Here is a 25,789-nt window from a genome sequence, read left to right on the forward strand (position 1 = left end):
CACTGAGCCACACCGGCTGGGCTATATTTTGAATATAATCTACAAATACATTAATGTTAAATGACTTGTCCAGGATTACATAAGTAGTAAGCCAAGAGACTTTATTCACTCATTTATCTGTTGATATAAGGCTAAGCTCTTGGGATATACCAGTACTAGAAAGACACTGTTCATGCCAGGCGTCCTCAAACTACGGCCTGCGGGCCACATGCGGGTGTTTTTGCCGTTTTGTTTTTTTACCTCAAAATAAGATATGTGCAGTGTGCATAGGAATTTGTTCATAGTTTTTTTAAAACTATAGTCCAGCCCTCCAACGGTCTGAGGGACAGTGAACTGGCCCCCTTTAAAAAGTTTGAGGACCCCTGGTTTATACCTTCATGGAATTTATCTCCTGGTGGGGGAAGACGGGAAAATACACACACACACACACACACACACACACACACACACACGAAAAGGGAAGGCAAAACACTTGCAAGTTGTTAGTGGTGGTGTGAGGGAAACAAGATCAATTTATTTCTAGAAAATCATACAATATTTAGAATATGTTTCTGATCTAGGAACCCATGAAATCAACAAACATTTCTGTGCTGATTGTTTTCCTTTGGCAATTACCTTTGGCTTTTGAATTTGCTGTGGAGGAGCAGGAATAGATGGAAAGTAGAGTTAGAAGATGCGATAAGGTAATAGGAGATGATTCTTAGATAATGAGAGCTAATGTCTGTTCATTCTAGTTTTATTTAAAGCCCATCAAACAAGTGCTGTGATGCCTGTTTGGTCTTCTAGCACTTCTCAGGCATTCTTTTGGACACTTTAGACCAAATATGAGGGTCTGTGGGACTATATACCAAACATTGGGTGAATAATGGCTAACAACATATTAAGATAACTCAGAAAAAAAATACCTGTATAATCCTTTTTACTTTCTAGGACAAGTATAATAAGAGAATGTATGAGCTAGAAGCTTGAAATTCACAAAGAAAGCTAATTTTCTTGATGTGAGACTTACTTTTCCTTACACATAATGTTACCTTCTGTAACTATATTGCTTGTTTATTGCATTCCATTTATTCTGTCCCTCATACCCACATTATTTTAATCTGGGGACAAATGGGAAGACAGTGATTTTCCTCAACAATCCAGTGGATTCAGCTTCCTTCTAGTTGAAAGTATAGACATTAAGAACTGTTTAAGTCGAGGCATTTATTTTTTTCTAATTAGCTCTAATGCAGTTAAACCAAAACAATGAATCTGTAAATTTACCTCAGAATATCCTCTATCATCCCAATCAACATATGATAGTCCTATTTTTAGGATTTCTCTCTCCCTTGCTCCCAGTCTCCCTTTGGGAAAATGCTTTGGGGTAGAAAGCAACAAATCAAATAGCAGCAGGCAAATGAAATCAGCTCTTTTTCCTCACCCGGAAAGGAAGGGAGAGGGAGCAAGAGCCCCACCCTCAAAGAGAACCGACTCTTAGGCATGCCCTTCTATAAAGCCTTTGGGCCCCCAGAGCCCTGCAGTAACTCCTCAGAGACTATACGGTTTTCACTTTAAATATAAATATATATATAAAACTTCCCCGTCTCTCTCCTCCTCTCTCTCCCTTTTTTTTTTAATTTCCTATAATGAAGTTTCCTATTGGATAAAATCTGCTCCCTGATTTATGCCTGGCTCCTATTGGAAGTTCTCAGGGACTGACATCACTTAGGAAAGCGAGGGGGTAGGGCTGCCAGATCAGTTTGTCACCACCCAGGCTCCCTAGCCTTTGGCTGGGTGCAACTTCCATTTTAGGTGTTGGATCTGAGGGAAAAAAAAGAGGGAGAGAAAGAAGACCAGGAAAGATCCTGAAAGGAGGAAGAGGTGGCGAAAAAATCAACTACCTTGCTGGATTTGTCTTTCTCAACACATTGACGAAGCCTTGGGTTTCTTTCTTAAAGGACTGGTTTACAGAAGACATTTGAGGTGTGTGCCTTTTAAAAAAATGTGTATTCAGACGGGTAAAGGAGGATAACCCAAATCGAATTTTTGCCTTACGGTAACCAGAGGGAATTTAAAAACGAGAGAGTCTGCTATGCTGACGGGTGACTTCTAAGCAATTATTAATTTTTCTTCCTACTTACTTTGGGGAATTTTATTATATTTTTTAAAGGTAAAATATTCAAGATTCAGAAACAAACTCCTAGGTCTCTCTAATAGAGATGAATAGATTCAGAGGGGTGAGAGCAACTCCATAAGTTTACATTTTGGTGTGTTCTTTGATTTTATATATTTCTCTAGATTAAGCTTACAAACTTGTGTTTTCAGAGCCCAAACCAAAGGTTGTTTTTTTTTGCATTTTGCATGTGGGTTGGGAAAGGAATTTGTCTGGGTCGGAAGCTGGTTATACATATGCTACTTCATGTGTTTCAAAACTTTTCTTTCCCTTTCATCATTAGATTTGTGGAAGTGGAAAGTTGCTGGGAGCTTTGCAGCTTAAACGGTGGTGTTTTTTCTCCCACAGAGTTTGAACGGCCCAGATCGGTTTCAGCCCAGCTATTCCTGGGTGGATCCCTCTTTTACTTTCCAGGTGTGGTGGGTGGGAGCCTCATTCTCCTGCTAGACGTTGCCTCCCTGCTTTGCCTTATAAAAGAAAACAGATGGGTCCATGTTAACTGAATTGTAATCCCCTTTTCTTCTAAAACTACCTTTGATGGCAAAGATTTGTGGAGGTGTTGTATTTTCAGTCTGTAAATACGATAGTATTCGGTTTATGTGCTGAAAGGGATTAGGAAATCTTAATCATGCTTTTTAGTTCACCTGAGTAAAGTGGCAACACACCTGAAAATATTTCCAGCTTTATGCTCTCTTAAAGGGCCATGGATTAAATAAGGTTAGGCTAAGAGAAAACACTTATACTGTACATACAAACTTTAGTGTTTAGAATGGATTTGAGAAAGCACAAGGGGAATTCTTATTTTAAACCAAACTGAAAGTTCTTTTTTGGAGGTAAGTTTTTGTTTGCTGTGAAATCAGAAATCTGTAAGAGCTAAAGGCCCATGACTGTGCTTTCAAATCTTATACTTAATTTTAAGATTTGTTTTTGCAGATATGTTCTTGTAAAAATATTGATTCTAGATAATTATATAGCCAACTCATCAGTAGCTGAAAACTGAGTGTTCTCTTCCTTTTCCTTTTGAAAATGCGAATCAGTCTGAACATTATTGCTGGATTAGGTGCTGCCCTAATTGTAACAAGATGGGCCTTAATATGTAAACTGCTGTTTAGCTTTAAACTGATATGTCTATAACTTCTGATTTTTGTGCCTCGCCCCCCCCCCCCCCCCGCCAATTCTTTTTAGACTATAGTACTTCCTCGTATTTCTTTTCTAGAACTGAGAGTATTTTTTGCAAGATGATTTCATCCTTATGAGGTTGTGGCTTCATAGGAAACAACTTTGTTCCTCCTTTTAATATAATCTGCAAGGGCTATAGTAAGATTTTTCATGTCTGGATCTCATAATTATAGCAAGTGCAGTTAAAAAGAAAGAAAAAAGACAATGTCTACAATCTGTTGGGCTCTAGTTCTTATTTGATATTTTCCAATTTATCTTTCAAATGTTCTCTCTGTTTTGACTTCAGCCTAGGGAGGTTTCTTGGTGGATCTTTGAAGGGTTGGTCATATTGCTGCCAGAGTGTCGGTTTCCTACTCAACCTTTAGGGGGAGGGACGAGGGAATCTGAAGGAGGAGTACAAAGGCAGTTTGAAAATAGGTTCTGGATGACTGAATGGTGGTGATTTGGGTCCAGCTTTAAATACTGGGCTTTGTGTAACTGCAGTGAGCATCCTAGTTAACTGTCGTCCAGGACTATTGCCACGAACTGAGGCATTGTTTTAACTGGTATGTACTATAGAGCCTTTTGGATGATAAAATGGAAGATTGTCTTTTACCTCACCTCTACTAGTTCTTTCAGGAAATATAATAAGGGGTACAAATAAGTAAATCTTTAAATTTTTGTTTTGCTCATCATTTTGGTTTTGGGATAAAAAATGACAAATAAGTAAGAGTTATGCAGATTTTTCTTTTCTTGTTTGACTCCCATGTACTGTTGGTTTCTTTGTTATATGACTAAGGTATAATCTGTGTTCCAGGTGAGGGTCTCTTGTGAGTGGTTAGAGTTGTAGTGCCTTTCTTAAGGTTCCAATTGTGGAGAGTCAGAGGGGCTAGAACATGTTCTTTCAGCTATTATAAGAATTGGGACTATTGGAAATCTTAAAAAAAATAAAAAGCTCCCAGTAATTGCAATTTATCCTTAAGTTTATGAGGTAGTTGCTCTGTAGGGATGGGTGCAAATAAATTAACATAGCTCACTATTCAATTGGAATAAAAAATTATTAGCTCTATATAATTTATTGCTTTCTATTTTGGTATCTGATGGCCCCCTTATTAAATGGCAGCCCTTCTCCCTCTCTTGTTTTTTTCTCGTGGTGCTAAGCATTTTGCCTAAACTACTTACTTAATTTCCCACAACAAATGTTTTTGTTTTCTTAAAGAATTTGAGCCTCAGAGAAGCTGAGGTTTGCTGGAAATTTCACTGCCTGTTAGTGGCCAAGACCAGGATTAAACCCTGGCCTGACTACTTAACCAAGTCCACAGACTTAACCACTAATGCACTGCCATTCTCCAGAGAGAATAGAAAAAAGAGCCAGAACTAAAATCAGCCTTTGCTAAAGGAAAGGGTGTTTCATCTTGCAGAGGGTCAGTCCTCACTTAGATTTCTAACCTCCCTATTGGAATAACATATGTAAAAAATCCACTTTCCATAAAGCAATGGAGAGCTGGGTATGCTATCATGGATATTATTTCAATCTTTAGAACAGGGGTCCATTTTTAAATTTACTGGAAATGCCTCAAAGTTCATTGATTATCAGTGAAATGTCTTCCAGAGAATTTTCAGGCATGTGGTTTGGAATGATACTGCCAATTTGTAGGGCAGAGGCTTATAGCGGGTAGTTCAAATGTTATCACATGGTATTAAAATTGTCTATTTACTTTTGTCTTTCCTTCTAGAGTATGAGCTGCTAGAATGTAGGTATTATCTTATCACTGAGGTGTTCAGTAAGCCTTGGTTCAATAAGGATCTTAATGTAATGAGTGAGGGACCTTTGTGGGGAAGGCTGAAACGAAGTTGAGATAGGAAGCAATACCACCTAGATTAATAAAATTGAAATGTAATTTTGAAACTTTTACTCTAGTCTGTAGTTTCAATTTCAACCTTTGATTCATCTCCCACATTCCATTTTTAAGTAAAGTTTCTAGAGATATTGAAGATTTAAAATTTAAAATTTTCTTTAATTCGGTTTCTTTCCTGGGAAAGCAGTCCAAAGAATAGTATAAAAAGTAAGGGTCGCCCTGGCCAGTTTTGCTCATTGGATAGGGTGTTGGCCTGTGGACTGAAGGGTCCCGGGTTTGGTTCTGATCAAGGGCACATGCCTGGGTTGTGGGCTTGATCCCCAGTAGGGGGCGTGCAGAAGGCAGCTGATCAATGATTCTCTCTCATCATTGATGTTTCTATCTCTCTCTGTTTCCCTTCCTCTCTGAAATCAATAAAAATATACATTAAAAAAAAAGTAACGGTTTTCATCAGTTCATTTCATAATGTAGACAGCTGTTAACTTCAACCATTGAAACCTTAATGTAGCCACTTCTAGGGGAGAGGCACTAGTTACCTTAAACATATTAGGCCAGCATCAGGGTAGTATTGCTTTCAGCCATGTCAGAAGTGAGTGGTTTTTATACTTGTTGATAAGAACATAAAAAGCTTGGGATGATAGTTTGAACCATGGGTCCTCAAACTTTTTAAACAGGGGCCAGTTCACTGTCCCTCAGACCGTTGGAGGGCCGGACTATAATTTAAAAAAAACTATGAACAAATTCCTATGCACACTGCACATATCTTATTTTGAAGTAAAAAAACAAAACGGCAAAAACACCCGCATGTGGCCCGCGGGCCGTAGTTTGAGGACGCCTGGACTTTGAACATTAGTGTTTCAACAAAGTTGTGTTTGGATATCACCGTATTGTTGGTCACTGCTTCCACCATGAAACTTCAGGAGATTTTGTTCACAAAGTGTGTTGGGAAGTTTATGAGTTTAAGAACCCAAATTTTTATGTATAGTTTAGAATAATAGTAACAAGAAACTTGCCTAAAGGAATGAATTGTAGGTAATCAGTGGGTGATTTCATGTTCTCTTCTCTCGCAAAAGGGGTTTAATGCCATGAGAAGCTGAAGTAGGATTACTCTGCCCAATGCAGCTGCCTTCAAGGTTTCTAATAGAAAGCATTGAGAGCCTGGCGGGGAGATTGTAAGGAGGGGAAAACAACTGTTCAGGTTAGAACTAAGCTAGGGGAAATAAGGGCATGGATTTATTTGTATTTAGTTATGTTGTATAATGTGTTTTTGGAAGTACTTTTTCTCCCTAATTCTACTTAGAATTGTATGTTGTTGATTATTAAATATTAAGCATTGAGAACATGGCCCACATTTACTGTTCCAGTTTAGAGACAGTGTTCCCCATTTTTAGGGCCACTTCTCCAGTGAGTCCTTCAGTTTGACTCGAATAGTGTGGGCAATTTAGATCAGGCATGTAGTGGGAATATTATAAGGATTCAGAGGTTTTTATTTTATTTTAAAGCTGCCTTTAAACAGGTAATTTGGGTATTCCTTTCACAAAACATGTCCCATTATATGATGATAAAAGTAAATTTTTAATTTTTAATTTTGAAAAAAGTTCAGACTTATAGGAAAGTTGCCAGAATAAGCACAATAACTCCGATATACCCTTCTTTCATTTAGACACTATTGTTTGGTTTTTAAAAAATATATTTTATTGATTTTTTACAGAGAGGAAGGGAGAGGGATAGAAAGCTAGAAACATCAATGAGAGAGAGACAACGATCAGCTGCCTCTTGCACACCTCCTACTGGGGATGTGCCCGCAACCAAGGTACATGCCCCTGACCGGGATCGAACCCAGGACCCTTCAGTCCGCAGGCCAACGTTCTATCCACTGAGCCAAACTAGTTAGGGCGTAGACACCATTGTTAACATTTGCCACAGATGCTTTATTATTCTTTAATTTTTGATCAATATGCTAACCAAACAGGAACTTTCCAATCTGAGAGTTCCATAAATATGGAGAGGCAAGGCAGCATGGCATAGTAGGTAAGAGCATGGATGCTGGAGCCAGACTGCCAGGGTTCAAATGGTGCTCTGCCACTTACTAGCCATGTAATATTGGGTAAATTGTTAAATTGCTCTATGCCTTGGTCTCTGTGTCTGTAAAATGAGAACAGTATTAACCATAGCATAGGACTGTTGTGATCATTAAATGATTTAATATATTTCAAATTTATAGTACAGTTCCCAGCTCATGTTAATACCTTGTAAGTGCTTGCTACTAGAATGGATGCTTTAAATGAACTCAAACATAATTTGTCTGTTGGAATAAATGCCCTTTAAGGTCTTAAAACCTGAGACTTTGTAGTAGATATAGATGCTTATATTAGAGAATAAATGGGCTTCCTGGATGGATAAGCTAACTTTTTTTTAATGGGAAAAAATATCTTTAGTAATAGGCAAGTTTGGGAGTGGTGTCCGTGTGGTTGTCTAAAATAAGGATGCTGTGGGGATGGATGGATAACTTTTAATGAAGTAAAGTGAGGTGTGAGTGGGGAAAGAAAAACAGATGGCAAAGCTTGAATATTTTGCAGTAATTTCTTCAGAGACTTGGATGCATTAGTAAAAAAAAAAAAGAAAAGCAATACAAGTGTCTCTCATCATTTTGTATCTGTGAAAGATAGAATTCCAGCATCCTAGGGTAAACTTTAATTTTGGCAGAGAATGAATTGAAAAAGCTTAGTTTGGGTTTATTACTCTTGACTTTGAACCAGATTCTTTACCTTGAAGTCTCACTTGTTCAACTAGGATTTTCAAGGATAACATTCCATTATGAGTGGTTGTACAGGAAACAGTTACATAGAAATGAAGACAGGCATTTACTGTCCCTTTTCTTGAAATAAACCTCCCTCTTTTATATTTAAGAAACATTCTCTATTTCAATCCTTATTTATGGACATTAATAAAACGGAGACATGCAGCAATTTTGAGTTCACCAATGCTTCCTGTGAGAATTGTGCTTCTTTTTTTTTTTTTATATGTTTTTATTGATTTCAGAGAGGAAGGGAGAGGAAGAGAGAGAGATAGAAATATCAATGATGAGAGAGAATCATTGATCGGTTGCCTCCTGCATGCCCCCTACCAGGGATTGAGCCCACAACTCAGGCATGTGCCCTGACTGGGAATCGAACCGTGACCTTCAGGTTCATAGATTGATGCTCAATCACTGAGCCACGCCAGCTGAGTGAGAAGTGTGCTTCTTAAGAAAGAGGTCTGCTCTCATATATGGAACTTGAGGCCTTGTGCATGAAATTCGTGCATGGGGGGGTTGTCCCTCAGTTCGGCTTGCGCCCTCTTGCAATCCGGGACCCCTCGGGTAGGGTCCCTAAGGCCTGGCCGGCGATCAGGGCCATCTGTGTGGTGCTGCTGCCTTCCTGCCACTTGTCGCCTCCCTCTGCGGGTGACAGGCATGGGGTGCGATCGCTTGGCTGGCCTGGGCCTCCCTCTGTGGGGTGATCGATCACGGAGCCCCTAGATCGATTGCACTGCAGAGGAAGGTTCCCACCCCCTCCCCCCGCAACCCAGCTAGGGCTGCACGACCGATCGCCACACAGAGGGTGGCCAGGGCCTCCCTCTTTGGGGTGATCGATTGTGGAACCCCCACATCGATCGCCCCGCAGAGGGTGGCCTGGGCCTTCCTCTACGGGGTGAGCGTGGGGCAATGGCAGGGCCCCCCTGACCAATCGCATGGCACCTGCCTTGGCTGGCCTGGCGCCAGTGCGTGTCATTGCATGGTCATCTGGAAGGTTGTTATGCTGTTTGGTTGTTCGGTCAATTTGCATATTATGCCTTTATTATTATAGAATTTAGTCAAACTGTGGCCTGTGGGAAATATATATATTAGATGCAGCCATGTTTGGAAACTTCTAGGTTTCTTCCAGCCTACAGTTTTCCTTCCTTTCCTTCATACTAAGTAACCCATAAAACTAGTGTTCTGAATAGTATTTAAACTAATTTCGGTTGGTATTCCATAGCTTTCTGTCAAACTCCCCCACCCAGCTCTCCACATTTTTTAACCAACTATTGATTTTCCTAGTTTTCTCCTTTTTGTTTGCTTTCCTATTCTCTGGTGTCTCCCTTTCCCTGCCCTATCTTATTTTCCCTTTAGGTTGTTGGTCTTTATGGCTGTTGCTTTGCCTCACTAACACTTAATATGGAAAAAGTTTCTGATTCTTTTTAAAAAAATATATATTTTATTGATTTTTTTACAGAACAGAAGGGAGAGGGATAGAGAGTTAGAAACATCAATCAGCTGCCTCCTGCACACCCCCCACTGGGGATGTGCCTGCAACCAAGGTACATGCCCTTGACCGGAATTGAACCTGGGACCTTTCAGTCCGCAGGCCGATACTCTATCCACTGAGCCAAACTGGTCAGGGCAGATTCTTTTTTATTTATTTTAATATATTTTTATTGATTTCAGAGAGGAAGGGAAAGGGAGAGATGGAAACATCAGTGATAAGAGAGAATCACTGATTGGCTGCCTCCTGCAAGCCCCCTACTGGGGATCAAGCCCACAACCCAGTCATGTGTCCTTGACTGGAATCGAACCTGGGACCTTTCAATCCGCAGGCGGATGCTCTATCCTCTGAGCCAAACCAGCCAGGACTGATTCTTATTATAGAATAAATTGTACTCATGTGCTAAAGGTACAAATATTACGCTACTGCTTCTGGTTTATTTCAATTAGATCTAGATTAGGATTAACTGTTGTCATCCAAGAAGATCTCTTTTAGTAATTCAGATTAGTTTTTTTTTATCTTTTTGATTTCAGATCTCATCCACATTTGCTAGTTAATTACTCATTTTGGTTAATTTGACAGTAGAGCAAATGAAATTTACTTTTTCCAGAGTAAATGTCAGGTTTGTGTGTGCTTCCCATTTTGTTCTATATTGGAATACAGTAGCACATTGAGAGTTCTTTGTGGAGTGAAAAGATTTTTGTTTTAGGGAGCTTGTATTTTAAGAAACTAAAATATTCTGATGGTTGTGGACATAGGACATTGTTATAGAAACTAGGTCAACTTTTCAATACCTTTATCAAAGCACCTACAGTTCATTGCAAGTGAAATAAATCTCATGGAAATAAAGTAGCTGGTGTATATTCAGCACACTTTTAAAATAGAGTAGTCTATTTTAAAGGAGAAGTTGGTGCCAATCTGATTTCTTTCCACCGTTTCTTTGTTGGAATGGGAGTTCTATAACCCCTCTGCTGTTCTGTTCTCCATTGACTACTTTGTTAAATCAGGGCAGAGTTGGCTATTTGAATGTCTACCTTCCTGAAGGTCAGCCAAATCTGCAGGTGAAGCTACAAGGAGACCCCAATTGATGGGCCTAAGATAACAATGAGAAAAAAAAGGTTATAGCAACAAAAATGAAGCAAAGTTGATTTTTTAAAAATTTAGCTGTTTGTTTTAATTAAAAAAGTAAAACATTCTTCATTCAAAAGAAATTTGAGAATTTACTATATGCTGTACTAAACAGTATACTTACCAAATAGACCTCACAGAACTGATATTATAGTTGAAAGAGACAGATAAATAAGCAACAAATACATATTATGTTATTGAGAAAAAAAGTAGGATATGTAGGGTGGTAAATAAGTGCAAGGAGGGATATGAGGTTTTTTAATAGTGTGGTCAGGGAAGGCCTCACTTAAAGGTATGTTTGAGAGATATCTAAATGAAATTAGGGTGGAGTCATGTAGATAAGAGTAGAAAGTACAAAGGCCCTGAGGCTGGTTTTTACTAGCCAGCAAGAGAGATGGGAGAACTGGACCTATTCAGAGAGGCACCAATGGAGTTGTTGAGGGGGAAGAAGAGGAAAATATAGGACCTCATCATGCACTGTACAGTACAAATAAAGTTGTCTTCTCACTTCAGATCTCGTAGACAATAGCTGTTAACCTTTGTGTATTTTTAAGGAGTTTAGGCAACATTTGACTTAACTGCCATCTTTGTCCCATTGCAGAAGTTCATGTGAGTATAGTCAGCAAATAATTTGCAGAGTAGCAGATTTTGCATAGGTTGATGACCCTTGTCTAGGAGAATGATAGTAGGGCAATGACTTAGAATAAGCCTGTCTATATTTGGGAAGTGAGATCAAAATTTTCTTCCCTAGAGAAATATATTTCTCTACCTTCTTATCTCCATAGTCATTTTTCTGTGAACAGGAGAAGTAATAACCTAAATCCGGTACAGTTCCCTTTTGAGTACATTTGTTGGGTTGGTTTTTGTGCTTTTGACCAAATGTTATGCCTGACCTACTTATCTCTTTTCCTTTGCTTATTTGACAAAAAAACCCCCAAAAAACTCCAGGTTCCCCAAAGTCCTAATCATTAGGATTTAATGACTTTCAGGGACCATTTTATAGGTTACCATATCCATATTTCTGTCTTGCACATTGGGGGAGATGATCATTCCTGATAACTAATTGTATGTCTTTTTCCCCTTTCCATATGTATGTTTAAGCAGTAAAGGTTATTAAAGCATACACTGAATTACTTGGCTTGGTAGACTTTGGTAAGATGGAAGAAGCAGCAACTAGTGATGTTCTGTGGTAACCCCATATGGGAAAGTAAAAGGATTTCTGATTACCAGAGTACTTGTGTCTTGAATCATCCATTCTTACTTTCCCTCTGTAGATTTCTGGTTTAGCTAGTCTGTCCCTCAGTGAAGGAAGTCTCTCTGTCTCCCTCTCTCTCTCTCGTTTGGAGTTTAGCTTGACCTTATTTACCCTCTGTTCTTCCCTTTAATTATACCTATCTAGTTGTCATCTGTTACTTAGTATCATCCTTGGGAGATGACCTCAATCATGAAACTTTTTCCCCCCTTCCATTTCCTTTTCCTATGGTCAGGTAACTGTATCATCTTGCATAGGAAATACTCTAGGCAATCAGAGATTCCCCCAATTATTTTTACAAATATGTTTTTATTGATTTTGAGAGAGAGAGCGAAAGGGAGAGGGAAAGAGAGATAGAAACATCAACTGCCTGGATTGAGTCCACAACTCGGGGATGTGTCCTGACCCCCTGATTGGGAATAGAACTGGTGACTTCTTGGTTCATGGGTCAACACTCAACCACTGATCCACATTGGCTGGGCTCCCCCAAATTTTGAAGTTGCTTTAAAGTAACTGCTTGGTATGTATTATGTTTACATTTGTAGATGTTTTTAGTTGTCTTGAAAGTATCTTATTCAATGCCATTTTTCTTTCCTAAATCTTTAGTGATACATACTACCTTGTGGGAAATATTTCTCTTTATGGTTTTTCTAAAAATGTTTTGACGCCGAAACCGGTTTGGCTCAGTGGATAGAGCGTTGGTCTGCGGACTGAAGGGTCCCAGGTTCGATTCCGGTCAATGGCATGTACATTGGTTGCGGGCACATCCCCAGTAGGGGGTGTGCAGGAGGCAGCTGGTCGATGTTTCTCTCTCATTGATGTTTCTTTTTTTAAAAAAATATATTTTATTGATTTGTCACAGAGAGGAAGGGAGAGGGATAGAGAGCTAGAAACATCGATGAGAGAGAAACATCGACCAGCTGCCTCCTGCACGCCCCCTACCGGGGATGTGCCCGCAACCAATGTACATGCCCGCAACCAATGTACATGTCGATGTTTCTCTCTCATTGATGTTTCTTTTTAAAAAAAAATATATTTTATTGATTTGTCACAGAGAGGAAGGGAGAGGGATAGAGAGCTAGAAACATTGATGAGAGAGAAACATCGACCAGCTGCCTCCTGCACGCCCCCTACCGGGGATGTGCCCGCAACCAATGTACATGCCCTCGACCGGAATCGAACCCGGGACCTTCCAGTCCGCAGACCAACACTCTATCCACTGAGCCAAACCGGTTTCGGCTCTCATTGATGTTTCTAGCTCTCTATCCCTCTCCCTTCCTCTCTGTAAAAAATCATTAAAATATATATAAAAAAAAATGTTTTGCCACTCACTTAATCTTACTCAAACCAGAAGTTAAAATGACTTGCTTGGATAAGTGTCAGGGGTAACACTTGAATCCAGAGCTTTTGGTTATTTCTGTTACTAGAGGCCTGGTGCGTGAATTTGTGCATGGGTGGGGTCCGGCCAGCCAGCCCCTATGGGGGCCCATTGGGCCTGGCTAGGTGGTGGGAAGGGCTTCGGGTGGTTGGCCGGCTGGCCTGCCCCCTAACAGGGTGCTGGGGGCCAATTGGGGGTGGGGTTGGGTGGGGGTAAGGGCCTCGGGCAGTTGGTGGCTGGCCTCGCCCCTGATCAGGATGTTGGGGGCTGATCAGGGGCTGGCTGGGGGGGGGCGGGGGGGGGGGCGGCAGTCGGGGCCCAGGTCAGGCTGGTTGGCTGCCGCAGTGCGTGTCATAGCCACCAGTTGTTCTGGTCTTTCTGGTTCTTCTGCCATTCTGGTTGCTGGGCTTTTATATATATAGATATAGATATTGTCAAAGAGCTAGAGTTATCTAGGATCCTAAATGCTAGATTTAGGACTTTTGGATTTCTTTTGGGATGGAATATTGAACCGATCCAATTTTCAAAAAGTGGCACAGTTCTTTGTTCCTTGGAGGAAAGTTAAACTAAGACATTTTTTAAAAAATATATATTTTATTGATTTTTTTACAGACAGGAAGGGAGAGAGAGAGTTAGAAACATCAATGAGAGAGAAACATCGATGAGCTGCCTCCTGCACACCCCCCCACTGGGGATGTGCCCGCAACCAAGGTACATGCCCTCGACCGGAACCGAACCCGGGACCCCCCAGTCCGCAGGCCGACGCTCCATCCACTGAGCCAAACTGGCTTCGGCTAAACTAAGACATTTTAAAAATAATCTTTTTGTCCAATCTGCAATGTAAATAGGGATATCCTCCAGGGTAGCAACTCCGAATTCCAAAGGGAGACAGTTCTTTCTAGGTTCTGAGTCTAGAATATAGGAATTAGTACTGTGTTATTCCACCTATCCTTATATTTAAATCCATGCCTTCAGGTTTGAGGGCCACAAAACCTAAACATTTGAGTTAAGCGACATAGCTATGTGATTTCTCAGGTGAATGGTCATTTAATTATTATGAGAAGTAAAGAAGAATAGCTCATGGTAGTGGACATGGTGAGCAGGTGGCTAATCTCAAATTTTCTACCACACTATCCTATACTGTTTTGGAATTACAGATGTCACCACCTGATTTGGGGATTATGCCAGCACTCTTGGACTTGCCTGTTAGGGGAAGGGAAACTTTTAGATAATCTTCATTTCCCCTCTCCATTTTGAAATTGTAGAACAAGTCAGGAGAGGATGTTAACATTGAAACTCAACTGGACAATTTGTTTAAAACTCGACAGGAAGGGCCAATGTTACTTCCTGTCTGTAAAGGAAGTTCTGGCTTCCTTCCCTTCCTCCTTGGCTAACTCTGGTCAACTTAGAATGTGGGTGGGGAGGGGCTGATCAAGTTAATACTGGCTACCCATGCCTTGAGAAATTGGGTTACCATTAATGTTCAGGTGTGGAAACACGATGTTCTCTCCATTCTTTCCTTACTTGAAACACGGAAAAGAGTGCTGTGTGGGCTCCTATCTCCTTGTCCTTATGTGGGAGCCCTATACTAGGGTTGGCTGTTGCAGTCCAGGAAGCCTTCCAATCTCCTAGGTATTATTTTACATCCAACCTTATATTGCCCCTGTGTTTTCTGACATTTGAAAATAGATCAAGGAGTTGTAGAGAAAAAAACTGAAATCCATTTGACACTGAGGGATAGGTTGTGGAAAGGAGAACATAATTAGGCAGAGGGGAGGGGATGACAAAGGTTTCTTATTTTTACATTGAGCCAAGAAAGCATTCCTTCTTAGTGGGGCCAGTTGGCACTCTTCCTGCTATTTTGGTCCAGGCTTCTCCTTCCTACTGGCCTGTCAATTGTATTAAGTGTTTGATGTGAGTTTGAACTGTGGTCTCTGGAGTTGGGGGGGAGGGAGAGGGGTGGAAACAGCTGGTGCCTTCATCAGGCTATCTCAATTATGCTTCTTTTCAGAGTGGGGATGGTGGGGGATGGTGGGTGGCAGAGGGACTGGATGTGTTTTAGCAGAGTCCCAGTATTTTTCACACAGTGGAATCGGATTCTCTTAATTCTGTGCAGGATGCTGGCTAGTTGGAATGTAGCTAAACCTTCCCCAGTCACATTCTTTTCTCTGCCTCCTCTCCGTCCAGTGCTTTCAGCGTTGGGCCTGATTTGGTGCGAAAGGGGAATGTGGAAAGTTAGCAAAACAGATTCATGCTTTTCCAACCATTGAGTATTCATCTTAAGTCGTTGGGCCCCGCCATTGACTTTCTTCTTACCCATTCATTATTCCTTTGGTGGGTTTTCCAAATATGTCTGCAAACAGCTAGAGATACAATTAGAACCAGAAGCTCTGGTGAAGTCCTGCTGAATTGCAATCAGTTGGCTATACTAGTCTCTTCCCTCCCTCACACCCTGGGTGACTATATTTCGGAGTCAGCACTCCCTTTCTGTCTCACCTCCATTCGAGGCAGAGAACCTGTCAAGCATCCTTTTGGAGCAGCGGCATTGATCTAGGTGTGTCCTTGTTCTGTGTCTCTGGGGTGTGTCTTTTACTTCTCTCTCTCCTTTTAAGTATCTCAGAAAGCTCTCCTACTAGACTCTATTATTTTTGTTTGCTTTTGTGTATCCACCTCCCACTATAGTACTTAACTGACTGATTTATTTGGCCTGGGCTATGAATGAGGGAGAATCTGATAAGAATACTAACAATTGTAACTAATTTTTCAGTTGTTCTTGAGAGAAAAAGGGAGTTGGTCTGATTCAGTGCTAGGTAAGAGATCTTAAACTATTGTTTTTTGTGTGCTTCATTGATAAAATTTGCAGTGGCTAGGCCCTACTTTTGAAATTCTGTTCTAAAACAGTGTTGCGAAATATTCTCTTTTCTCTAGAATGGCTGACTATTGTGTATATTCCTGCCTTACCTCTTTCTGCCTAGTTATATCAGATTTAGACATGTACTAATTTCTTCTAAGTTGTGCTGTTTTATTTATTTATTTACATAGTCACCCGAGGCTATTTTTTCATTGATTTTTAGAGAGAGTGGGAGGGAGGGAGAAGGGGGAGAGAGAAACATCTATGTGAGAAAGATATCTTGATTGGTTGTCTCCAGCACAAGCCCTGATCTGGGCTGGGGATAGAGCCTGCAATTGAAGTACAAGATATCAGGAATCAAACCTGAGACCCGTTGGCCCGCGGGGGGGCGGGGGGGGGGGCACGCTCTAACCACTGAGCACAACTGGTTAGTGCTAAGTTGTGCTGTTTTAGACTTAGCTCCTGTACTATCTAAATCGGAGTTTAACCCAGAGTACTTCTAATAGATCCAAGAATGGTAAGGAAATTAGGAGAAAGAAAGGGAGGAGAAAATATGGTGGTATATTATGCCTGGAATATCCCTCTGGTTGGAGAACTCTGCTGAACCTTGTACTATGCTTTCTGCAAAGGGAATTGAGCCCTTTGGGCAGAGGGCTTTACTTTGGATTTCAAGAAACTCTGGCTAACAGAGCTTGACTTTGTCTGCATCTTTGCTTCTGGGGTTAAGGGCTAAGGTCCATTGGGCTTGTACAAGATAATGGAAAAATGTATCATTTCTCCCAGTCTTGGAAGCAGCTGAGAACCCTTATTAGGAAGGGAGGCTTTCTTTTCTGACAAGGTTCCAAATCTACAGCCCCTGACCCAGAGGCGGGGAGTGGTGAGCAAAAAACGCTGAGGTTTTGTCTTGACCTCTTTGTTGCCAGGGCTACTGTGCAATTCTTAGGGGTCCTCCTCTCATTCCCTAGGGGAGTAGGGAACTTTGCTCCTAGCACCTGCTGGTGCCTATATCCTGCCTCTTTGTAGGGTGGAGTCCGCTGCCTTTGTTTGTTCTCTGTGGGGCCTCTTAGGACTCAGCTTTATGCTTGTGGGGGAAAAGTGTTTGAAAGACTTTGAGGACAGTGGAAATGGGTGATGGAGAAGGTGACAGAGGATGTGTCCTAGAGTAGTTCTCCAGGTGGGAATATTCCATTGACTGAATCCAGGTTGGAGATCAGATTGACATGATGAAGCTTTCTTTGGGATGTATTACATGTAGCTGAACTGAGTATAATAGCAGCAGTAGTTTTAAAATCCCCAGTGCAGTGTCTCCAAAGTGAAGAAACTTGCCAAGTAGGAATCTTAAAAATCCCCTTACCCACTCCAACCCTAGATCCACACACAACATCTTTCTGCTGATTTTTAAAGGCCTGAGCTTTGTCCTATGCAGCGTTGGCTTGGGGCAGGGAGGAGGGTTGTTTTCCCTGAACATGATAAGGAACTGAGCAGGGCAAAGTGGGAGCTCTGGCTGGTGATTGGTAGACAGGATGCCCTGGAATGCGGTTGGCCTGCAGCCCAGAATCCAGCACTTTTGTATTTGTTTGTTTCTGGGAGACTGTGGTCTGGTGCTACTGTGACAGGAAGTGAGAAAGCTGGGAGTGGGGAAACGGAGAGGGGCGATGTCTTTGTGGTTCTCCTGTGAAATCTCTTTGTCCTTGGAGAGGAGCTCTGCTGCAAGCCTCTGTTGAGAAGAGAGCTGCCTTTGTGTGTCTGACGGGTCTTAGAGCATCCAGCTACTCCCAGGGACTAGGGATGTCCATTCTGACTGTGGCCCTTTGCATCTTAACTCTGGAGTTATAGAAATGTGCTCCATCTCTGAGCATTGGGGATCTCACTGTGTTTTGTGTGTGCTACTATTATTTATAGCTCTCTAAGGTTTAATTAAGAAATTCTAGAAGGAGATAGACGTCTATTTATGTAATTTTAAAACTACATATTGCAGATATTTTTGGTGGGTCTGAAAGGCATTGCTGGGGCCCTACACTTTAGATCTCATCCTTTCAATTGGCACCCTACTACATCCAGAACTGGAGAAACCCACCCATTCTTTGATTTCAGTGTTGAGAGGTATTGGCAAGTCTGTTTGCACATAACTAGGGAATGATTGGTAGTTTTCTGGGCCTCCCCTTCTCCCCCCTCTATCTAGACCAGTGGTCGCCAACCTTTCGGACCACCGGTTGGCGACCGCTGCTCCAAAGGTTTCCTTAAACCAGCCGTCGCCAACCTTTTGGACCTCACGGACCGACCACCGGTTCACGACCGCTGATATAGACTGAAATAGCACCCGTAACACTTCTCTGTTCCCCTCCTCCTTCCTTTTTTTGCCTTGTTTTGTCTTTTCCCTGCCCTCCATTCCCGCTGTGAAATGGGCATCTCTTCTCACTGTGGATTGGGTGGCTGAGTCCTTAAGCTTCTTGCCAAGCTGGCTAGCCCCAGAGCACATACACACAAACCAGTCTTTGATTGCTGGGAAGGACAGCTGCCCTAGAGGCAGATTGCTAACATACCGCTAGAACAATCCCTCCCCTCTGTTCTGTTGCTGGCTAGCACAGTCTTCCCTGTTTCTAGTTCCTTCTGTTTCCACCCCAACACTGATCTCTGCGTTTGGTTTAGTAAGATGTCACATTAAATATGAGAGTAGGGATATTTGTGATTAGAGTTTCTTTCTTGATGTGGGGGCTATTAGAAAAGATGGCATATAGCCAGATGTCTAGAACAGGCTTTCCAGTGGAAAGTTAAGTGACTGTACAAATTTTGTACTTGTACAAAGTAGTACTACTTTTCTCCTCGCACCATCCCTCCTGAGTTCTTGTTCCTTATAACATAGGAAATCTGAGGTAGATTGCAAGCTATTCTTCCACAGAATTGAGAAAGGTCTTGCTCTTTAAAGTGAAGGTAAGACCAGACAGAGGTCTAGATGCTTCCACCCCATCCTCTCTCACCTCGGTCAGTTCAACTCTATTGGAGTTAGAATAACTTTTAACCACAAGAAGCATAGAAACTTCATGCTCCTTTCATTCTGTCCAGGAGAAGAAACATGGACTTGGAATAGAACAGATGCTTTTCCAGCACTTAATGGTATATGGCTTTGGGCAGGATTCTGAATGCTTCTGACATATAGTTTAAAAAGGGACCAGTGCCCTGGCTGGATTGGCTCAGTAGTTAGAGCATCGGTCCAAGGACCGAAAGGTGTTGGGTTCAATTCCTGGTCAAGGGCTTGTAGTACTTGGTTGGTTGCAGGTTTGATCCCTGGCTGGGTTTGGGGCACGTGCCAAAGGCAGCCAGTGATGTGTCTCTCCCCACCTCCCTCCCTTCTCCTCTTCTCTTTCTCAAAATCAATGGAAAAATATCCTCGGGTGGGGATTTAAAAAAACACACCAAAAACTGACCAAAAAAAAAAAAAAAAAGAAAAGAAAAGAAAAAAAGCTAGTTTCAATCCCAGGTCTTTTTGCTTACTGATTCATGTTTCTCACATTGCTGTTTCTCTCTCTCTGACCTGACCCTCCATATTTCCCTCCCTTCCTCTCTAAAAAATAGAAAATCAATAAAAAAAGAAAAATAAATAAAAAAGGGGCCAATATTACCTCAGAAGTTGTTGAAAAGATTATGTGATAACTTATAGGGGGAGATTAATAATTAACAACTCACAACTTTTCTTCCCCTGTAAGGTCAGATTTTTTTTTAAGATAGGGAGAAACATTTTCTTCAGCTCTCTGTCCTATAGATGAAATAGTACCTTCACACTTCCTCTGATTTCCTTATAGACTCACACCTCCTTTCTCTTTGTTGCTTGCCTCAGAGGGAACTGTATACTAAACCTGATGGAAGGGGTTTCTTGTTGCTCTCTTCAAAGGGCTCTGAGGAAGCAGGACTATGTAAATACGACTCAGTTCCATGCTCAACTTTTCCAAGTGATCTTCAAATGATGGGCAAAGAGATAGTGGGAGTGGGAATGCCATAGATAGAAAGTAAGGAGGGGTTGAGGGTGGTGGTTGGTGAGAAGCTGCCTCTTTCAAAAAGGAATGTGGAGCTCAGTTGGGTGGGTGATTTCTAGTAAACCCTAAGGTTAAGTTTTTTTTTCCATGAAAAAATTTTTTCTCCCCTAGGGTAGGGTACGAGGTGTCCTAGATGATTTTAGAATTTTTCTTTTATGACACAAGAGTTAAATAAATACCTTTCCATTTTGATTAGACTTTTTCTCAGTGCCCATTGTGTACCTGACCTCCCTCTTTTTCTCCCTCTTGTAGGAGGAGAAAGGCAGTTGGCCTCTCCCCTTCCTCCAGTCTGACACCTCCCTCGGTTTTTGCCCCCCCCTTTTATCTTTGTTTTCTTATCGGCCTCTCCCTAAAGCTCTACTTTCTCCTTATAAGGCCAAGTGAGGCCCCTTTGGCAAAGTTGCAGCAGGGATTCAGGTAAGTAACTTAGTGTGCCTCAGACCCTCAGGATTGAGAGAAAATTCTGTGTTATCTGTTCCAGTGGAGAGAGCTTTGGAGAGGCATGTGGATGATGGGGGAGGAGAAGGAGGAGGCCTGGCCTGAGAGATCAGAAGGACTTGTTAGACCAGTCCTGTGTGTGTGTGTCATACATGCTACAGAGAATCAGGTTTAGTTTCTTTCCTTACCCTTTCAGTCCTGGGCCCCCTCACTAGCTGAGAGCCACACCCTTCCTTTGCTTCAAAGCTACTCCGTCATTAGCCATTTTAGTATGTTATGGTTGGGGGGGTAGGGGGTGGGGGGCGGGGTTTCCAGAATACTTGAGAGGGGAAGAGAGCAAGAAGAATGTTCCATCTGGTTTCCAAATTTGGGGTTAAGATGGTAGAGGTGATTTTTAAAAAATTTTAAGTCACAGTAAAACTTTAAATCTTGACAGGTAACTGGGCCAGCTCAACCTCCTTTTAACAAGGAGTATTTTAAAAACTTGTATATTTATTTTTCTTCTTTTCTTTGATACCCCAAGTAGATAGAATGTATCATTCTTTGAAAGACTTCCTTAAGTCACCAAAGAGATTCATGGTAGACACAGTGAATCTTTATCACAGTGAAACTCCTTCAGTCAACCTTTTGGATGCTCTTAAGGGGAGAAGGAGAGCCTAGCATAAAAAATCCACAGGGAAGTTCAGAAATTGCTAGCACCTAAACAAGGCCATTTCCAGAATATCAGTTTAGTAACTATGAGAAGTGCTCAGTTGAAATGAGATTGTGAAGTAAGCAGAGTTCTCTTTAGCCTTAATGCAAATCATGCCAGGTTTTTAGGGTTAGTGCAGGAGTGAGACTGAAATACTAGAATTGTCTGACTGAGCTTCTGGAACATTAAATGGTGGTGGTGGTGGTGGTGGGGGGGGGGGTTACTTAGGCTTTGGACTGTGGTACAAGCACTCCTTGTGATAAGAAACTATGGAAAAACTATTGACAAAATATATTATTTTAAAAGTAAAATGGCAATTTTCTCTTGTGGTTGAACAAGAATAATTGCTTTGAATTTTGGGACAAATGCCAGTTAAGGGAAATTAATACTTGTTAGGTATCTAGAAGACCTACCTACCTTTCTTGGCTTGAATGTATATAATGCAATTCTGTAGTATTACAGGTACTATACATAAGTATATATTTATATATATATTTAAAAATATTTTTATTGATTTCAGAGGAAGGGGAAGGGAGAGAGAGATAGAAACATCAATGATGAGAATCATCAATTTGTTGCCTCCTGCCTCCTGCAACCTGGGCATATGCCCTTGACTGGAATCGAACCTGGGACCCTTCAGTCCTCAGGCCGACACTCTTTCCATTGAGCCAAGCCAGCGAGGGCCAGGTGCTGTATTTTATTGGTCAGTATTCTTCAGTAGGAGGGGGCTCAGTGTGCTTTAAAAAAGCAATTTAAAATCTCTAGGATGACAGAAGAGGAGTTTTGCTTATCATTGCTTTTACAGGGAGAGCATAACTTTGTGACATTGGTTTTGATTTCATAATGAATAAATAGGAAGAAAGGAGGAAAGCTGATTTTGGGGCTGGCAATAGAAGATAAAATTTCTTAAGGACTCAAAGACTATTTTGTGGGGTTTAGAATTCTTAGGACAAATAATTTTCTCCTTTTTCCTCAGAGGTTTGCTTGCCTAAGTCTGATCATATCTTTGGATATACTTACCTGAATTGCATAGAGGTACAGAGAGGTTCAGAGTCACCCAGCCTAAAATTTTACATATATTAGCCCATTAAAGCTAAACTCTGAAAAAGTAATAGAAATAGAAGCTTACAGGGGTTATAACTTCTCTGTGTTCTCACAGCTAGTTTTTGGTAGAATCAGGACTTGAAACCAGGTTTTTTGACCTCCAGTCTGGAGTTTGATTTTGTTTTTCCCTTTGAGAGTGTAAAGAATTCCTGTAGTCTACAGGACTACTGTAGATGGGAGAGGGGAACATGTGGCGACATGTCTTTTATTCAAAGGCCCTACCAATACCACCAAAGTCCCTTGTGTTGCTATTTCTACTATTATTTGTATTAATAGCTTTCTGTGTGTCAAGACATTTCTCTTAGTACTTTATGTGGATTGTCTCATTTAATCCTCATAATCACCCTATGTATTTTATTTCTCCCATATCACAGAAAAACCCCTGAAGTTTAGAAATTGTGGTACTTTGCCCAAAGTCATATAACTAAGAAGCAATGGAGCTGGGATTTTAACCTAGTCAATTTGATTCCAAAGTCTGTTCTTAATTGCTAAGAACCGTAATTCCTAATTATATTTCTACGGTCAGTTTATAGTAGAACAAATCATTATAGGGACTGTGCTCCTGGCAAGTGATTTTTTTTTTTTCTTTCTCCCTACTACCTGGTTGCCATTGTCCAACTGTTTGGTCCTTCTGGGTACTTGATTCAATTTAACTATTTTTGGTTTGGAATTCTTACACAAGAGACTGAATATTTAACCATTGTCATTACTTGAATGCTGGAGTCTTGCCTGTGGCTTGTTAAGAGTAAAATCAGTTATTTCCAGAAAATCTAGTCTTAGGGGGAGCAGCAAGGCTCATTTTATGTGCCCTGTCCCCTTCACTTTGGGAGTTCCATGATGGTCTTTTTTTAATGAGAGCAAGTGTAATGTATTTGAAAATATTAAATGGCAAACCTGGAAAGGTGTTATGTTGGCCTGGACTCATAAGGTCTTCTTGACTAACTATCAAAGTCAGTTAATGGTTTACAGATTCTGATATATATATATATGGCATGAGAAGAATCTTTCCTTAAGTCTCTGAGTTTCATGAGGCAGTGTACTTAATAACTTGCCTAATTCCTTAATTCTCTTCCCCAACTATGCTTTTTTTTCCTTCCATTTATTTTCATTCCCCTACTTATATCTTTTATGTAGACATGTGGATGATCCTTTAACCTGAAGATAAATGGATCTCACCCCCTCCCCCTCCCCCTTTCCTGTGATGTTGAGGGAAAATGCTCTCAGGGGTTGTAGGGGAGAAGGGCTGGACCATCCCTCTCATACTGGACTGAATTTTTTGGACTTGATAGCATGCAGTATAAAGAGAACACAGACTGTGAAATGGCATAGATCTGGGATTAAATTCAAAACTTGCTATTAACTGAGACCTTGGTAATTTCTTCACTTAGAACCAGTTTTCTCATTTGCAGTAAAACTTCCTTAGGGTTGTTGTAAGAATTGCCAGGATAATAAACATTCAGTAATTGTTAGTTCTTTTCACCTTAATTTTCTCCTTGGTAATAAACTGCAAAGGCCTCAAATAAGGATTCAAGAACTTACAGCAGAAGTGTAATGTGATGATGACTGCCAGTCCCTGGAGAAGCACTCTATGCCCCAGAAACACTGGCCGAGGTGGGACCTCCTTGTAAATAGAGTTGGAGTAGGAAAACAAGCTTATCCACTCCTTAGAACCCAGTTGTGTTCTTGATTCAATTATTTTTACCTACTAGTTCACAAAATACTTTTGGGCTGAGGCATTACCATTAAGTAATGTAATGGGAAGATAGAAACTAGCTCTTGAAACAACTTAATACCTCATATTTGTATAACATACATTATCTCACCTTATCCTACAGCAACTCTGAGTTAAACTGGGCTAGTGGTATTGGGATTTTACGGAGAACATGGCAGTGATCTGCTGCCATTGTTGGCTAGTGGCAGAGCCAGGACTGGGACCAGACTTCTGAGCCCTATTCTGGTCCTACACAGCCTCTGCTTCTACTCTCTTTCAGGCAGAAAATCTCTCCATGCCTAGGAAATCTGATTTCTTTCTACTTAACTGTGCTGTCCTCTTCTCCAAATTATAGTCAAGTGGTCAGCTTTTAAAGCCTTGAAGCTAGGAAAAGATACTGCTTCCTGCCTTAGAGCCCTGAGTAGTTTTCCTACTATTCTTCTTAACTCCCTTTATTGAATTAAAGTTGTGAGGGCAAAAAGTGGCCATTTATGACAGGGTGACAGACTATTTATCTGTGTAGTGGGGATTGTTGTCACTGTATGCCCCATAGTAGTGGTAGTTTGAGCTTTTATTAGCAAAGAAAATTACAGGGTAGAGGCTGCCAGAGTGGTAACTGCAGTTCAGGCCCTGTTGAAACCCAGAACTGGAAGAATCTCTCCTGAACTCAAGAGTCCTCTTGGTGTGGAAGGTTCATAGGTCATTGTAATAGCGGATATGGCAAGTGCTTAAAATGAAGAAATGGAGATGAAAAGGGAGCAACATTTAAAAAAAATAAGGGTACTTATTAAAGCCATTTGAGTATACTGTTGGAATGTAGGGTGAGAATATGAAAAAGTAACAGTGGGCTTTGGAATGAAAAGAACAGAAGTTGATAAGTGATTGTGGGAGCCCAGAACTGGAAGTGGGAGGAATTTAGAAAAGGGCTACCACATTCTTGGATTTAGGGACTGGATCCACTGGAAGAAGTCATAGTGATGGAAACTTAAATAGGGAGTTTATTGGGCACCCATTTATCAGTTACTCTGGGTACTCTTGCTTGCTGAATGCTCCATATACAGGCATACCTCATTTTATTGCACTTCACAGATATTGTGTTTTTCACAAATTGAAGCCAAGACCCTCCACCAGCAAAAAGATTACATACAACTTGCTTTATTGCAGTGATCTGGACCTGAACTGCAGTATCTCTGAGGTATGCCTGTATTCTAAAGCAGAGACCCAAGTGTGCTTGGTGGGGCTCTGGAGAGCGTGGGAAAGGGAACTGAAGCAAAGCCTAGGCTAGTCTCCACATGTCTTCCCTACTCTACTATTGCACTGGTTTCTCAATATCTTTGTGGGCATGCTGGGACTGGGCTTTGAGGTTTCTGTCTTAGGAGGGGGAAGGGCATTCCAACAGCGTTTTCTTTCTTTTTTTTCTTTCCAATTTGGTTACTGGGAACAGGGGGTAAGTGAATTTTTATTCATATTATAACCTGCTCCTGATTCTGTATATAAGTACAAGTAGAGGAACCTCTGATATGACAGTAGGATCCAGGTTTTAATGAAAGCTACATCCAAGGTCCAGGTATCTGAAAACAGAGCAAAGTCCAAAGGACATTTGTCACATCAAGCAATTCCCAGTCTATTTTCAGTTATTCCCTTTCATTCCCAGATTGTCTTTTTCCCAATACCTGCCCATGCTCTTTTTATTTTTTAATGCATTGGGTATGTTTATTTCTTCTCTCATTTCCATTTTTCCTCCAAATAT

General features: G+C 41.1%; 1 protein-coding gene across 8 annotated transcripts in view; it reads left to right on the forward strand.

The window, feature by feature from the left end:
- Positions 1-1,743: 1,743 nt before the first annotated feature.
- CTNND1 (catenin delta 1) overlaps positions 1,744-25,789 on the forward strand; it is a 47,061-nt gene continuing 23,015 nt past the window's right edge. For 6 of the 8 annotated variants that reach the window (XM_079787722.1, XM_079787727.1, XM_079787728.1 and 3 more), the window contains exon 1: positions 1,744-1,962. The gene's annotated coding sequence lies outside the window, so the exon portion shown is untranslated. Of the gene's footprint in view, positions 1,963-16,470; positions 20,513-25,789 lie in introns of those variants that run through there. The other 2 variants (XM_079787723.1, XM_079787725.1) reach the window with 1 other exon arrangement.

The sequence above is a fragment of the Cnephaeus nilssonii genome (genome assembly GCF_951640355.1).
Source record: "Cnephaeus nilssonii genome assembly, chromosome: 13".
In the NCBI taxonomy this organism is placed as follows: Eukaryota; Metazoa; Chordata; class Mammalia; order Chiroptera; family Vespertilionidae; genus Cnephaeus; species Cnephaeus nilssonii.